This window comes from Panthera leo, chromosome A2 (genome assembly GCF_018350215.1).
Source record: "Panthera leo isolate Ple1 chromosome A2, P.leo_Ple1_pat1.1, whole genome shotgun sequence".
NCBI lineage: Eukaryota > Metazoa > Chordata > Mammalia > Carnivora > Felidae > Panthera > Panthera leo.
Window position 1 is genome coordinate 106,874,439 of NC_056680.1, and position 16,013 is coordinate 106,890,451.

Consider the following 16,013-nt stretch of genomic DNA (forward strand, 5'->3'; position numbering starts at 1 on the left):
TCCACCAAAATTTCATAGCAGTTTTTCTTTCAAATTTGGTTTAGCAGATAACTGAGTGGATAGCCTAAGAATATAAAATGGATTTGTTGACATATGCAAGTGGAAAGAAGATCCAAAAAAAAGAGTAACAATTCAAAATGTAGCAATAAATGCATAATGGGCAGACATAATTCCTATGAACATTGACATAATACACTAGATGAACAATATAATCAATGGGTTTATTTATAGAACATTTTTTCCAAGACTCAAAGTTTTGGATAGAAATTTCTCAAGGTCTGTAAATCAAATGTTGTAATTTTTAAGCATTTTTTTCCTGTAGAAATAGCTTTAAATTAGTTTTGCTTTTGTTTTAAAAATATTTTCTATTTATTTTTTTTAAACGTAGAAGTTATAAATCAATGTGAAAAAGAAAACATGAACCACCCATAGTCAGTTGATAAAAATGTTTTTTTCCGATTATCCTGAGAGGAAACTAACAAATACAGTAGGAAAAATGTAATGACATTAAAAACACTTTTTTTGTTTAGGCAAACACTGGTCTGTCAAAATATGTTTATTTTCAATATTTTCTTGAAGGGTTTTGAAGAGCTTACTGAGTTAATGTAATTTACATGAATTAATTCATGTACTTTACTTCCTCATTTTTTGAAATGCAATGTGAGGTTTCTCTCGCCAAAAAAGATGTAAGAGAATTGATTACAGAAGAAGAAAAGCTGGAACGCATATGTATCCAAAGGACAAACTGTGTTAATGTTTTGGTTTTCTAAATTAAAATGCATATAAATTTGTTATGAGATTTTTAATTAAAATTACTACTCCAAATGGAAAAGAAACAGAATAAATGAGCATCATTAGGAGATAAACTTCAAAATAACTGAAAATTAAAGAATTGTTGACCCTTTAATGTAAAATGGTATTTACTTGAACTTATCAGATGTATTATACAAAGAAAACATTAAAAAACATTTATGCACTTGTTTTCAAATATTTGTAATTTAAAAAATATTTTTCATGTCATAACTGTATAAGATGCAGCTACAACATTTATATAAATCTATGTATTTTTATGTGTATAGCGAAGCCACAATATAACTGTCACTTTATACCTTAATTAAAATGGAGTAAAGCACTGAAATGTTAATTCATAATAATAATTACAAGCTATTGGGCATATTCTATGATAGACTATACCAGGCACTTCGCATACAGTTGACGTCATGACAACCCAAAGATGGAGATAATAAAAGAGGAATTTAGAGCTCAGAGAGGTAAAGTGATACCTCAAAGTCACTCACATAATTAATAAGTAACAAACCCAAGATTGAACCCAAAGCTGTTGGACTCAATTTTCAACTCTCAATAATAGTTACAAATTACCTTGCCAGCTAATATCCTTGCCAGGCAGTGAAAATGCTTATGAAAGAAAAAAATACACTAGAAATCTGTTTTATAGGTTTTCTTTAAATTTCATTCAAAATATTTTGTTGGACATAACTGAAACCACATTCGCAAACTACTGATGGAGATTTTATATGGGAGAATCCACTATAGAGAGCTAGCATTTCTATCATTTATTATTTATATGTTACTTCCTTCCCAAATGAGTTGAAGCATTTCAAGAACTGACAATGCTAAAATGTTTATAATACCTTCTAACATCTTGAATGACGTGGCAGAATAAAGAATGGTTGACCTTGGCATTTCCTTTCTTAAAAACTAACAAATTAAATTTGAGGCATCAGGGTTGTGTGTCTTCTGGAAGCAAACCGATCCAAAGGTACCAGGGAAAAATTCAAAGCTCAAAAGTATCTCAAAAAATGGTAACAAAAATTCCAACCAGGTAGTGTAGACTCTGTAACAGAACTACTGACAAATTGCCAGTTTTCAAACTGAATGTATTTCTGACTTAGCACTTTTAATCCTAACCCACTCCCAGATTTCCCCCAAACATATATAAATACAAGCTCTTTCTCAGACTCTTAGAAAACCAAAACGAACATATAATTTATATTTCTTAAGTAAAATCTTAGATGTGGAGACAAACATGTCTTAGACAATGTAGTCAAATAATTAAGAAAAATTAACCACACTGTCCCAGAAAAACAAAATAGTTCACACTTTTTGAGTTAGAATTGTTTGAGTCAGAAATAAATGGAATGAAGTCAGAATGGCATATATCTGTGACACTATAAGAAGGTAAACTAAAAATGTAAAAATCATAAAATGATAAAATTTTCAATTCCAAGATTAAATAAAACTCAAGACACAGAAAAATAACTACACTAGCGTTTGGTTGTTTGCATCAAAGAATTCAAAGAGAGCATACTGTTATTTTACATTCCTTCCTTCTTTCCTTCCTTCTTCCCATCCTTCCTTCCTTTCATCCTCCCATCCTCCTCTCAGAGAGAAAGAGTGCATGCACACATGTGAGTGAGCGGTGGAGAGGCAGAGAGAGAGAACCTCAAGCTGGCTCCACACCCAGCTCAGAGGCCCACATGGGGCTCAATCTCATAACCCTGAGATCATGACCTGAACCAAAATCAAGAGTCGACTGCTTAACTGACTGAGCCACCCAGGTGCCCCAAAGAGAGCGTACTTTTAATGAAATCAAATATTAAATATGAAATGACAAAAGTACAAAATTGCATGAATAGGAAGTCTACAGACTTAGAAGAACAAAATCATGAATTAAGCAACAGTGTTACAAAAGCAATGAGTTTGAAACAAGGAAGAGAATAAATATGGGTGAAATAAATCAATGGCATAGAGAAAGGGCATAAGAAATTACTGTGAAGGATGCCTGGGTAGCTCAGTTGGCTGTGTCCCAATCTTGATTTTGGCTCAGGTCATAACATCATAGTTGTACGATTGAGCCCCATATTGGGGCAGCAGGAGGGGAGGAGGTGCTGAGATTCTCTCTTTCTCGCTGCCCCTCTACCCTGCTCATGTACTCTCTCTCCTAAAGAAAAGAAAAGAAATTACTGTGAAAGCCAAATACAGGAAAAAGATTAAGACAACTAAAAAGAACACAGCAGATAAGGTAAATAAAGATGATCAAACATCACTATAATTTGTGTCTATTTCAACACATGGAATAGAAAAAAAATGTTAAAGGACAATAATGGAAGAACATGAAGGAAAAACTAAATTACTATATTAAAAAGTCATATTGTATTACTAAAATCTTTATTGGATTATTTTGGGAAAAAAATGCATATTAAGACATACCCTGGTTAAATACTATATTTTTGAGATGACTTTTCAGGGCACCATGTACAAAACTACAGTGGAGAGACATTAGGAAGGGGGGTGAGAAAATGAGACGAGCCTCAGATCTTTCACATTAGTAACCAATATAGTAACAAACTACTTGAATACCAAATACTAAGAAAAAAAAAAAACCCTAATTAAGACAACTAAAAAGAATAAAGCAGATAATAACAGATGGTAATCTCCTCCAGAAACACCCTCACAGACACACCCAGAAATAATGTTTAATCTAGGTAGCCTTGGGTGCAGTCAAATTGACATAAAATTAGACATCACAATACCTGTGTTGAAAATAGCTAAGATAAAGGATAAAATATTTTAATTTCTCTTTTTAAAATACTTTAATTGATCCGATAATAAGGATAACACAAAGACCCTGAGAGTGAAGTGAGAATAGCATGATTGGCATGGGCACAGTGTCATTCTTTTAGTCACTGTAGTAGCCCAGTTTTCTCCATCAATATAATCTGAAGCAGAGATTATATAACTGTAAATAACTCTATTTTTTAATGTTATTCTTATCTGTAACTCCCAGCTATAAACTGCAAGTCATTAAGATTTTTAGCCACCTAACCTAAGGGGTAGCACAGTGATAGTTAAATTACATGGTGATGTGTTGGAGAAAATTTGAAGTCCCTGAAATTTTCATCTATTCTGTCATTAATAATTTTCTACTACAGTGGAATATATATGATGTGGCAAATGTAGTAAATGTTCTCTTGCTGACCAGTTAGGGAGCAATGTAGTGTGTTTAAATGGGTTTGCAAAGGTAATTGTTTTCCTACTATTTTTCTATCTTTTCATTTTAGAGTGGCGTTAGGGGCATTGTAATTAACTGAATTTTTTGGAGTGTTTTTGCATGTTTTTGTCTTCATCCTAGCACTTAGTGAAAAATTATATTGAAGATACATGCTTAACTGTCAGTTTTCCTCAATAATACACTCCTCCAGGACCGGGAGTGTGACTTTCATATTTACACCCTTCAGTTTTTCTGACAGTTCCCCCATTTAAAAGACACATGTGAGCTGAACTTGACTGATTCCACACTAGGAGTGTTGTTTTCATTTGCCTACTCTAACCTTGATTAGCTCTCTGCTCAAACACAATATTACATATCATATAAATTCATGCTTCAGATTTAATGTGTGTTTTTACTTATAGGAGATGGAAGTGGAGAATCAACATTATTTTTTTTAAATTTTTTCATGTTGATTTTTGAGAGAAAGAGAGAGAGAGAGAGCGAAGGAGGGGCAGAGAGAGAGGGAGATACAGAATCTGAAGAAGGCTCCAGGCTCTGAACTGTCAGCACAGAGCCCGACGCAGGGCTTGAACTCACAGACGACGACATCATGACCTGAGCCAAAGTCAGATGCTTAACCAACTGAGCCACCCAGGCACTCCATAATTACATTTTTTTCCTTTTTCCTTTTTTTTTTTTTTTTTTTTTTTAGAGAGAGACAGAGGGCACAAGTGAGTGAGGGGCAGAGAGAGAGAGAGAGAGAGAGAGAGAGAGTGAGTGAGTCCTGGAAGGGATGGAGAGAGAGAGAGAGAGAGAGAGAGAGACAAGCAGTGCTCACCCAAAGTGGGGCTCAAACTCATGAACTGTGAGATCATGACCTGAGCCCAAGCCAGATGCTTAACACAATGAGCTACCCAGGCACCCAAGAATCAATGGTATTATTGAGAAAAGTTGACAAAAGTATTGTGATTTAGTCTGATTAGTGGAATATAAATTCCCTCCTTAACTGCCTAATTCTTTATTTGCTTTCTGTGTCTAGACCTAGCTAAATTACATATAAATGAGATGGACAGTCATGGTAACATTAAGGACAGGGGGTTTTGTGTTTGTTTCTTCAGGGGAAATTACTGACATTCAGAATTGGCTGCAATGTAAACAACAGTAGAGAAGCAATTACTATTAAATTAATTACTCCTGAAAAAAAAAAAAAATCAAGCGAGAGACCCTCAAGTATTATTGATGGAGGCTGCTAATTTTGATATTCCCCCTAGGAACTTTCACCAAATAAGATGTGTTCAATATGTCTTCAATTTGTATATATCACAACAGCAGTGAAAGCTATTACAAATCTAAGACACCTCCAAAAACAAATCAATGAAATGGAGGCCTCAAACAAATGTGTATAGATCTTGTTACAGTAATACATTTAACTGGATGTGCTTTTAAGTGTCTCATTAGCTATCCATTTAGAATAAGACACTCTCTTCGCTTCCCCGCCCCACCAGAGAGGTTCACCTGCATGTTCTCTGGTGACAGAATGTCATAATCAAATTTGCAGGGATGCACAGTTCTTTATCTACACTGCCAAAAAGGAACAATTTCTGAAAATGCAAGAAACCATTCAAGTAAAACTTCAGAGTTATGGGTTTTCCCGTGGAAACTTTTAATATTAAATATCAGTCTCCCGATATTTTTTTTAACATAATGTAAACGTTATCTGATAGAGCCCTGTTTCTTTTATAAAATAATCACCATTTTTTAACAATAAAAAAAATCATAATTTACAACTGTGCTGCAGGGAAAATTGTATGCACTCCAGGTATTTTCAAGGGATATTCTCAGTGTTTTTGTTTTTGTTTTTTAAGCATGAAAAGTGGTGCTCATCAAAGAAGCAAAATAGAGTAGTAATTACCAGACCAGATGCTCTCACATGAAAGTTAAAGATGTCACAGTGATTACGTTTCATCAGTATAAGAGTATGGATGAACATCCAAATTAGATGAGAAGGGGCAGGGTTCTTTTATTTCAAGTGGAATTATGGAATGAAGAGACATTATTGTTGTTATGCTGACAACATTTTTCTTCAGAATATGTGTTCTTTGAAGACATATTTGTCTCTGTGATTCAGATAACATTTTGTTCTTAACTCTGCAGCTCCACATAAAGCAATGTTGAGTTAAATTAAGATTATTTTAAAAATACGCAAATAGGGGCACCTGGGTGGCTCAGCCGGTTGAGCAGCTGACTTAGGCTCAGGTCATGATCTTACAGTTTGTGAGTTCGAGCCCCGCATAGGGCTCTGAGCTGTTGGCACAGGCCTGGAGCCTACTTTGGAATCTGTGTCTCCCTCTCTCTGCCCCTTCCCCGCTCACACTCTGGCTCTCTCTCAAAAATAAACATTAAGAAAAATAAAAAAAATAGAATAAATACACCACGAGAATAAGAAGAATATCATGTTGTATTCAATGTAATAATGGTCTATTTCTGGTCCTATTATGCATATTTGCAAAATACTTTTATCTTACAATCTCTCTTTACAAAATTTGTAGTGTGGTTATCTCTCTAGGCAGCTATAACCAAATATGTTTGTAGCTTAGGTCTCACTAGATTATTCTTTGCCCCCAAACTAATACCGTTCCAGAAAATCTGCTCTAGGTAATTCTTTCCTAGACTTCTTAGTCTTAATAAATGGGCCTACCATTATCCTATTTACCTAAATGAGCATGTTAGGAGAAATTCTAAATTCTTTTCTAATTCAACTTATCCTCCACAATCCAGCTGACCATTTTAACTCCTACATATTCACTGAGGCACAAAATAATAAAGTGGACCTAAAACAGGGGCTCTGGATTGCCTGGTTAAAAATTTATCTCCAATTTTTAGTACCTCCACAATCTTTAACAAGTTCTTCAAACTGTTAAAGGATTAACTTTCTCTTTTTTTCAAGTGCAGAGAAAAATAGGCCTAAACTTACAGAGCTATCATAAGGATTATGCAATATAATTTATGTAATACACTTTCCACCGTACTTGTCAAATAGTAAGTGCTCAAAACTGTTACCTGTAATTATCATCATCAGTAACAGCATCACCATCCTCATCAGCACCATCATTATCATAATCATCATTTTGAATCTATTCTTACGTCTTTATTCACACTTCCTCTGACTTAATCAGATTCACAGCTCATGACCTTTCACTGATATGATACATTCCTAACTGGTCTTCCTGTTTTCAGACTTACCACTCTTTGAAAAGTAGTTATTTTTAAACAAAAACTGATGATGTTTCTCTCCTGCTTAAAACATATCTGCAGCAAAATACATCTCTGTAGTTGAATACATAAATATATAACTTTGGGTCATTTGCCTCACCTAACTCATTAAACAGAATCCATTTATCAGGGGCGCCTGGGTGGCTCAGTCGATTAAGCGTCCGACTTCGGCTCAAGTCGTGTTCTCATATTTGTGGGTTTGAGCCCTGCATGGGCTCTGTGGTGACAGCTCAGAGCCCGGAGCCTGCTATGAATTCTGCGCCTTCCTCTCTCTCTCTCTACCCCTCCCCTGTTCATGCTCTGTCTCTCAAAAATGAATACTTGTTAAGAAAGAAAGAAAGAAAGAAAGAAAGAAAGAAAGAAAGAAAGAAAGAAAGAAAGAAAACTATACTTCAGGTGTTTCAGAAGTTTAAATATTGCTTAACACAAAATTCCATCTGACCACAACCCCATCTTCACCTGGAAAATGCCTGCTGTCTTGTCCCCTGGGAAACTCTGATTCTCCTAGTCTAGATGTGTGCTTCTGTACTTCCGAAGCACCTCATTCATATTGCTCTCACTCAAGTCACTCTCTTGCAGTTATGTGTGCACCTCTCTAAGACGCTTTACTTCATAACTGCGGAGACTATACATTATACGTACCTCTGGATCTCCAGTCCCTGAAGTACCTCACACATAGCTGAACCATAAATGGATGGAAAATGAATGCTACCTTTTTTTTTTTCAGCATTCCTTTTGCAAATAAAGACTTCTTATTGTCCTTAATCTTACTGTCTCCAACACACTCCATCAAATTGTTTAAAAAAACTTGTAGAGAGTTTCTCAGTGACTTATACATCCAATCCCAATTCCTCCGACTGCCTGCCACTCACTAATATCCATTAACTTCCAATTTATTTATTCTCTATTTTTTCTTTATCTGGTGCATCTCCATATTACCTTGGATCTTCCAAAGGGAGAGGGGGAAGCACATTTACTCTCAGATCAGACTCAGACTCATCACCTCATCCGTGTTTTTCCCCTGCTTTCCTCACATTTGCTTCAATATACATCTATATTTGAATTTCCATTGCCCACCCATACACAATATTTCCAGCTAAACCTCCTTCCTCCTCTCTTTTCTGAACATCTCTCTCTCACAAACCTAGGTTATTATTAACTGTTTCTTCAGATTGCAATGATCATACTCCCAATACTTGACTGGTAAAAATATTACCAATAGGATGTACAATTCAAACTCACACGCCACCTGGTAACAACAGCAGCAACAACCACAACTGTTCTATTCCTATGACAATTACATAATGTATCTTTTTTTTTTTTTAAGAATCCTCATAGGATTTCCGTTTTTCATATATCCTGAATATACCCTATGTTTTTATTAACTTTTCAGCTTAAATGAGCTACATACTTAATGTAGCCTTACCTAAAAAAAAAAAAAAGCCAAAAATGTTATTGTGCTTTAGACCAAATTCAACCCTGCATGGTTTTTAATTATGTATTTTATTGAAAACAAAGGATAAGCAACTTTGCTTAGTACTGCAAAGCTGATGTAAATACTTCAGGTATTATTAGTGTTGTACTCAGAAGGGTAGAATGTTTTCTTGCTTTTTCTCTTGGCATTTTGATAATATTGACTTATTTTTCTAATAATGCGATAATCTTATTTTTCTGTTGTTAGTGGTAGTTTTTCATCAAGGGTATCAGAATGAAATTATTTTGCAATCAAGGTATCATTTACTACTCATAAATCGTGACTAAACTTCACATCTGCTTTGCAACTAGATTATTGATTCTATTTAAAAGTATACATTAAAATAGTTGATGGATCTCTAAGACAAGGGTTCATGCTTCAGTGGAATGAAATTAACTTGATGTCATGTATCTATGACATTGTCATACATTGTCATACATTGTCAGCATATTAGAATGAATGTTCCTGGATTGGGAGTTAGAAAACCTGAGACCATTTGTAAATACGGGCTCATCAAGATGAAAACTTTATTGATTACAGAATGTTGTAAAGAGAAGTCTTATACATTATTTGAACCAATTCAAACATATTGGGCCTTCAAGAAGAAAATCATACTACTTCTTAATGATGTCACTCAATTTAGGATTTCTAATCTTTTGATACTTGTGAAATAATACTTTTTGTTTTAAAAAATTACCTCTGTTCTTTTAAGTCATATATTCCTTGAATACTGATATAACTTTAAATAATGTGATTTGAGAATTTTTTTTTGAGAAAGTAAAATTTTATCTTAAAACAAGGGCTGGGCATCAATATTCTCCAGGTGTAAAAAAATTAATTTTCACAGATGTAAACTTACTAAAAGTAATTAGTCTGTTTTTCTTTATAAATAACTATTTCTTTCCAAAAAAGTATTATGAAGTTACTTGATCACTTTGAGGCCATACCTGCAAACTTAACTTGTGTGATAGATATGTTTTAAAGAAAATTCATTTTAATCTTTCCTTTGGGGTAAATACAATTTTTTAAGTTTATTTATTTTTAGATAGAGACAGCACAAGTGGGGGAAAGGCAGAGAAAAGAGAGAGAGAAAGAGAGACAGAGGGAGAGAGAGAATCCCAACCAGGCTCTACAGCGCAGGGTCCAACGTGGGGCTCAAACTCACAAACCGCAAGATCATGACCTGAGCTGAAACCAAGAGTTAGATGCTTAAATGAGCCACCCAGGTGCCTCAAATAGAGTTTTTCACATCCACTATAGATAGCATGCATTTATATACCATATGCCAGGCGCATATTAAATGCTGTGTCATTAAATGGCTGAGACCATGAAGTGAGACACAAGCCAAAGGGTATACTCTTTGAAGTGGTTCTTTGGCATGTGGACTACTTTAAGCCAAAGGCAAATGAGACTCTGTAGTCTCAGGAGAAAATACTGCCCCTCCCTTAACTACCTAGAAGAATCTAAATTAGGAGTCTTTCTCAGAATTGGAGTTATTAAAAGAAATGTACTGTATCTGAATGACCCATCTGTATGGCAGGCAAACATCTAATAACCAAAGCTCTTTCTCATTGCACTATGACTCAACCTTGTCTCCTTTGAGGGCCTGGGGCTATCACATTCCTTAGCTCAGGATGGCATATATACCTCATTTTTACCTTTCTACTTTTGAATCTCTCATTTGTGTGCCATTTCCGTATGTATACAAAATTAAGTTTGATTTTCTCCAGTCTTGTGTCAATTCAAATCCTAGACCAATGAGAAGCATCTTTGAAGAGGAAAAATTTCCCTCCCCTATATCTTCTATTATACTTTTGATCTAAAGGAACTCTATTATATGATTCTTTCCTAAAGTGTATTTCCTTTGGAATTTTTAGGAAATTTTCTGAGAACACTTGAGACCACTCCTCAAGTCAGTCAAACCCATATGTGGAACAACCCCTTATTTGTATGGTAAAATTTCAGAGATATTGGTGCAGATCTTCTAAAATCCAAAATAAAAAGTAGGGGTGCCTAGGTGGCTCAGTCGGTTAGGTTAAGTGTCCAACTCTTGATTTTACTTAGGTCATGATCTCCTGGTCATGAGATAAAGCCCCAGGTAGGACTTCAAGCTGCACTTGGAGCCTGTTTAAGATTCTCTTCTCCCTTTTCCTCTGCCCTTGCCTTGCTAGTGCACAAGTGCTCTCTCTCTCTTAAAAACAAACAAACAAACAAACAAACAAACAAACAGATCTAAACAAGCAGAACTACCCAATTCTCTTGGATAATTCTTCAATTCTCAGTAATAAAGAATGTTTCATTTTGCTTATTTAAGGTTTAGGTCATGTTTAAAAAATGCATTTTATAGGAGATCCTCTGAAATGTGAAGTCATGCTGGGTTCTGCTACTTTTTGTTCATGTGTATATTATTAGCCAATTTTTATACAAGATTTTCTCTCCACATGAAGCAAACAGTTTTAGAGTTCTCCTCAGGGTAAACTTTGAGTGAGGCTATGTTTGGTAAACACATGGCCTCTGGCCCACTGAGGGATTATTATCCTGGTGGGCCAAGGACAAATTAAGGCCATTTCTCACACCTCACAATTTGATTTTGTGAAGATTAATAAAAGGTAATCCCATTGAAGTGTTGGAAGGCCAGGATGGGGAGCTCTCAAGCCTAGTAGATCCAGTAGGGAAAGAGGAACCTTGCAAGTACATACTACTCTATTACCTCACCAGGAGGAAGAATGTTTCTCACTCCACCCCCTCCATAGTCTAGCCAATGAGAGATAGTCACAACTCAGCCAATGAATAGCCACTATACTTAGACCTCACTCTCCCAAATTCTCCCTTTTCTTCTATAAAAGAGTGTATCTCTTCTTTGTTTTGCAGACTTGACTATGGTTTTGTTGTACTTTGCTTGTCTCAGATTGCAATTCTTTGCTATTCCTGAATAAACCCATTTTTGCTGGTAAAATAGCTGGCAGTTTCATTTTATTTTATTTTTTTAAAGTTTATTTATTTATTTTTAGACAAGAGGGTGTGGGGAGGGGCAGAGAGAGAGGGAGAGAACCCACACAGGGCACAATCTCAGGACTGTGAGATCATGACCTGAGCCTAAACCAAGAGTTAAACCTATGGAGCCACCCAGGCACTCTGGCAGTTTTATTTTTAAGGTTAATAATCTAGACCTGTATTTGGCTTAACAACTTATTTCTACAGATATCTCAGAAATTTCCTTAGAGATACATTCTCTAAATTTAACCAATTAACTTTCCTGATAAGGCCATTGTAAAAGACAGTCTCTCCTTAAGCCTAAGAATGATGTTCAAACGTTTACTGACATTCAAACACATTCACCAAATGAAATGCAAATAAAATTAACAAAAATACCAAGTGTTTGCAAAGCTATGTTAAATAGTGACAGTCATCCACATATTTGAATATTCTATTTAAGCCAGAAGTGAAGTCTGTTTCATACCCATGAAAACTGCTATGGTGATAAATGTGAAACAATTCAAGTCCACTTTTAATTAGATTCCCCTCTTTAAATTAGTTTAATACTTTTATTTCATGTGTTTTTGTGTTCACTATGTAATTTCTTTATATCCTATTTTTCTTTTATTTGTCCTATTTGTAATGTCCTAAGCAGGCTTTCTATCATTTTTTAGGTTTGTTTATATTCTTCTTTTTGTACTTTATTTTTTTCAAGTTTATTTATTTGAGAGAGTGAGCGGGAGCTGGAGAGGGGCAGAGAGAAAGGGAAAATCTCAAGCAGACTCTGTGCTGTCATGGGGCTCGATCCCACGAACTGGGAGATCATGACCTGATCAAGAGTCAGATGCTCAACTGAGCCACCCAGGTGCCCTGTAGTTTATTTTTAAGTATAAAGATAGTGATTGGTTTGGAGAGTACTGGATCTTGTAAAATTTGCTGTATTAGGGAAATGTTAAAATTATGAACTTAGTAATTCAATTCTCTTAAAGGGAAATACAATATTTTAACTTTTGTTGTTTTAGCTCTAACTATAAAATTCAAGATAAATTTAAATATAGTCTTTTCTACCAATTTTACTATGTTTTGGAAATATATCAGGGAAACATCACAAATATATTAACAATCATTCTATAATCTTCAAGTTGCTTAGAATTTATTGTTCATTCTGCTTGATACAAGAATTTAGTTCAGGTTTTGACTACATACAAGTTAAATATTCTGGAATATTGAGAGATACGGTATCACTAATGAAAAGGCAATGATTGCAAAGCCACTGTTTCACACACATAGTTATGGGCAATAATAGGCAGACAGAACAAAATGAAAACCAAAACCAACCAATCAACAAACCAACCAACCAACAAACCAGCTAACAGTACTATCCTTTGCCTACTAGTGAATGACCAGCTTTTTCTCCTACCCTGTCTTTTACATGAGCCACTTGTCTCTGTGGTAGCCATGGTGTTTCCTTGGTAACACTTTTTGTTTGATACAATATACACAATTCAGACCTTTTCCCATAGCTTGTTTGGGTTGTCCATTATCATGACAACAGAATTTTCCAGCAGTCTACACTGTGTTGTTCTGGGCCTAATGTGATCCAGGATGTAGAAAGATGCTAGTCAAAAACAGGAGCAATTTACAGTTTTCAGTCCAGAGTCACTTAAATGGAATCAGATAAAGTATTTTCCCACTTGTAAAATGTTCAATTCACTGATCTTTAAAAAGGAGCCAGAGATGGCATTCTCTTCCTCTCCATCTCTTCAGAAATCATAGGATTTCTTACATATAACGAATTATAGACATTTTTTTAACATTAGAGTCTTTATCAGATTTTACATTAGGCTCTGAATAATAACCACTCCTGCAGATGTTATGAAAATGCTAGAATTGTTTGTAACTGGATTCAGATTCTGTGAATGTTCTAAGAGAAGTGTCTTTTACAAAACCTGAACTCACGGCAGCACTTAAGTCATGAAAGTCAATAGTAGAGTTGCTGTCAGGGAGAACATTATGTAATGGCTAAGGATGAACAGAGAAGGGCAAAGAAATCAATCATGAAAACAGGGTTTGCTAAATGTTATGATAAAATTATGAAGTACTATAGAAATCTAAAAAATGGAAAGAGAACTATTTGTTGAATAGGATGGTTTCAGAAAACAATTGACAAATGAGCTGGGAACCATCTACTGGGAATATTTTCATTACACCAAGACCAAGATATTTCTATGCTTAAGCTCAAATCTGTTTTCCAATCTATAAAAACACAACTCTGAAGTTTGCTTATCTTTAAAAACATACTCAATAGCTTTTTCCCTGGTTGGGAAGTTGGGCCTTGGGTCTAGCCCTTGGGGGCCAGACGTTGCCTTCCCTCCACTGTGCCTCCTACTCCTGGGCCTCCTGGGCCTCCTACTGTGCCCTATTCACAGAATAACAAGTGAGTAGGGTGGCAATGAGTGGTTTCTGCAGTTTGGGGCCAGAAACAAGAGGTAAGTTTTTGTTATCAGACTGTCAAGAGACCTAGGACTTATTACTAAGAAGTGATGCTTTTGATATAAAGAACCATACACAGAAGAGGGCCCCTGAATATATGGCTGGTGAAGATCTCTCCCAGCCATATTTTATCTTTGGTCTCGGCCTCAACTCTAGAATGATGTATCTGTTATTAATCTCTTCTTTTGGCAAGGCAACCTTTTTAAAACACTCTTGTAATAATGTTTATGTTTACCAGGTGCCATGTGTTTCTCTTCCACACAATGCATATATATATATATTATATATATATATGTATATATATATATATATAATATATATATATTATATATAACAAATAATATAGAGAAATCGGCAGGCTATATAAATTAACCAACTGGTAGGCCCTTGGGAAGCCAAGTAAGAATACTAAACAATAGAGTGACATAAAAATAAAGACGTGTCTTCTTTCTAAGAGAGCAGAAGTCCTGGAAGAAGCATAAAATTAAATAGACATGGTGTGAATTCCGTCAACTGGGTGACCTCAGATATGTTATTTAATCTCTCTGAATCTCAATTTTCTTATCTACAAATGGAGATAATATCAACTACTTTTTAAAATTATAAGCATTAAAAAATAAAATATTGGAAACATGAAAGAGAACATCTGCAAATCACTAAATACAGTATCTGACATTTAATAGGTATTCTATAATATATTAAGTAGCAATGAATGTTCTGCAAATGCTACAATTGCCTGTAACAAGGTTCAAGCACTCACTGAAGTTTTATATTCTATAATAAGAAAGAGCTGGGAACTAGGCCCATGTAAGCCCCCTTCTAGTGAGACATAAATAGTGTAATGGAAATTACAATCAGTTTGAAATTAGAAGCCATGAGTTCTGATTTAGACATTATTTATCTACTAACTGTATGTTCCCATAAAAATACTTAAACTCTTAGAGCTTACGTGTTCCTGATATGAAACAAATAGTAATAAACTTTAGTAACGCTATACCTATGAATGATATTTATAAAACAAAGTGTATGCTATGAAGTGCAACAAAGATATAAGAAATGCAATATCTAAACTTAAACGATTCACAGAGCATGATGCTTGGCTAATCACATGTACAAAATCTATTAAATTCCTGTAATAGCCTCTTATTTTGGCCTGCTGCTGCTTATAATCACGGTAAATAAATGAATGTGTACTCCTGCTAAATACCATATGAAAACAAAATTGAAGTGATCAAATCTAAAAATGAAATAGAAACACACAAATAGATGATTCTAAGACACATTCTTTTCCAAAATACTCTTTTCGTTGTGGCACTGTGGTGGCCTTTTGTGCTGAAATGGCATTTTCTCAACCTTGGCAATTATTATGAGTAAAACATGTAAATAAATCCCGCCAAAAACCTATTCTCCAGTATATGTAACAGGGTCTTGAGGATATTTTCACATTAAGAAAAAGTTTATTAAATCATCTCTATTGGGAGATACTGACAGGACTGTCTTGTAAACAAACTAGTGACTGGAAACAATCTCCTTTTAAAAGACTGAGTGGTAAGAATCCACTTTTGCTGGTCTAGAGGCAAAAATAAAAATCGCCCCAAAGTAAAATTGCTAAAGTAAAACTGAAGGCTTAATTTTTAACTATTCCAAAGGATAGTTTCTTTCAAAATTACAATGAGGTTTGATATTTGTATTTAAGTATTTCTACTTTAAAGTCAATATTTTTTTTTTTTTTAAATTTTTTTTTCAACGTTTTTTATTTATTTTTGGGACAGAGAGAGACAGACC